Here is a 2,500-nt window from a genome sequence, read left to right on the forward strand (position 1 = left end):
AGGAGAGGGAGGGAGGGAGGGATAGATATTAAACGGGATGGACGAAACGTATAGAGCGCACACAAGACACGCGATGAGAAACCACCCGCCCAGAGAAATTCATGTCCGATTTACCGAGAAGACAGGGAGGGCAGAGAGATCGCCATGGATGAGAAACACGACGAGAAAGCACAAAATATCGGCGAGCTGAAATATCGGCGAGCTGGCGAGAGCAAAGATATCGAGTAGATTCAAGAGAGAAAGCGGAATTATTTTATAAACAACGTAGAGATGACCAAGAACAGGAAAGATGGGGAGATGAAAGTGGGGACGGACGACGGGAGGAGAAGAAAGAACAGCCAAAAGAGAGCCAAGAAAGCCAACAAAACGAGAAAGCGTCGAGAGAAGGAGCAGGAGCAGAAGACGTTAAAGAAAGAACCAAGGGACCTAAGAACGACTTGCTCGACAAAGCAAATAGATCAGTAAGAAATGGAAGAAGAAATAAAAATAATTTCCTGGACTAGAAATGGACTGGATTCGGCCATTCGGCAAGAGGAAGGAAAATATGGAATAAATGAGGGAAGTTAAGATCAGAAATGATAGGCCTACGAGAGGTTCCTCTGGGAAAGCTACACCCAAAACTTTTGAGGAAGGAAGATGGCAGAAATTGGAACAAACTTTTCACTTGAAGGGAAGCTTTTCACGTCAAACCAGCTATTTAAATCAACCCCTCGCAGCCATCCTGGCAGAGAAGCAGAAAACCGAAACACTCCAGTCCGGCCGAGGCCCGGGTAAACCGGTCCCGCCCGAGCGAGCGTCCCGGTAGACCGGGACGGCTGCCGGGCGCGGGCACCCCCGGGGCCCGGCGCTGGCACCGAGGCGAAGGGGGAGGTCCCCGACCGAGGCCCGCGGCGCCGGAGCCGGGATCCCGTACCTCCATCGCGGCGGGGGAAACGGAAAGACTGACCCGGCCGAGGCCCCGGTAGACCGGGACGGCTGCCGGGCGCGGGCACCCCCGGGGCCCGGCGCTGGCACCGAGGCGAAGGGGGAGGTCCCCGACCGAGGCCCGCGGCGCCGGAGCCGGGATCCCGTACCTCCATCGCGGCGGGGGAAACGGAAAGACTGACCCGGCCGAGGCCACGGTAGACCGGGACGGCTGCCGGGCGCGGGCACCCCCGGGGCCCGGCGCTGGCAACGAGGCGAAGGGGGAGGTCCCCGACCGAGGCCCGCGGCGCCGGAGCCGGGATCCCGTACCTCCATCGCGGCGGGGGAAACGGAAAGACTGACCCGGCCGAGGCCCCGGTAGACCGGGACGGCTGCCGGGCGCGGGCACCCCCGGGGCCCGGCGCTGGCAACGAGGCGAAGGGGGAGGTCCCCGACCGAGGCCCGCGGCGCCGGAGCCGGGATCCCGTACCTCCATCGCGGCGGGGGAAACGGAAAGTGATGCGGCCGGGGCCCCGGTAGACCCGGCCGTCTCCCCGGCGCGGGCACCCCCGGGACCCGGCGCGGGCACCGAGGCGACGGCGGGGGTCCCCGACCGAGGCTCGCGGCGCCGGACCCGGGATCCCGTACCTCCATCGCGGCGGGGGAAACGGAAAGTGATCCGGCCGGGGCCCCGGTAGACCCGGCCGTCTCCCCGGCGCGGGCACCCCCGGGGCCCGGCGCTGGCACCGAGGCGAAGGGGGAGGTCCCCGACCGAGGCCCGCGGCGCCGGAGCCGGGATCCCGTACCTCCATCGCGGCGGGGGAAACGGAAAGACTGACCCGGCCGAGGCCCCGGTAGACCGGGACGGCTGCCGGGCGCGGGCACCCCCGGGGCCCGGCGCTGGCACCGAGGCGAAGGGGGAGGTCCCCGACCGAGGCCCGCGGCGCCGGAGCCGGGATCCCGTACCTCCATCGCGGCGGGGGAAACGGAAAGTGATCCGGCCGGGGCCCCGGTAGACCCGGCCGTCTCCCCGGCGCGGGCACCCCCGGGGCCCGGCGCTGGCACCGAGGCGAAGGGGGAGGTCCCCGACCGAGGCTCGCGGCGCCGGAGCCGGGATCCCGTACCTCCATCGCGGCGGGGGAAACGGAAAGACTGATCCGGCCGAGGCCCCGGTAGACCCGGCCGTCTCCCCGGCGCGGGCACCCCCGGGGCCCGGCGCGGGCACCGAGGCGAAGGGGGAGGTCCCCGACCGAGGCCCGCGGCGCCGGAGCCGGGATCCCGTACCTCCATCGCGGCGGGGGAAACGGAAAGTGATCCGGCCGGGGCCCCGGTAGACCCGGCCGTCTCCCCGGCGCGGGCACCCCCGGGGCCCGGCGCTGGCACCGAGGCGAAGGGGGAGGTCCCCGACCGAGGCTCGCGGCGCCGGAGCCGGGATCCCGTACCTCCATCGCGGCGGGGGAAACGGAAAGACTGATCCGGCCGAGGCCCCGGTAGACCGGGACGGATGCCGGGCGCGGGCACCCCCGGGGCCCGGCGCTGTCACCGAGGCGACGGCGGGGGTCCCCGACCGAGGCCCGCGGCGCCGGAGCCGGGATCC

This window comes from Pantherophis guttatus, unplaced genomic scaffold, assembly GCF_059756535.1.
Source record: "Pantherophis guttatus breed Tessera unplaced genomic scaffold, ASM5975653v1 scaffold_22, whole genome shotgun sequence".
Classification (NCBI taxonomy): Eukaryota; Metazoa; Chordata; class Lepidosauria; order Squamata; family Colubridae; genus Pantherophis; species Pantherophis guttatus.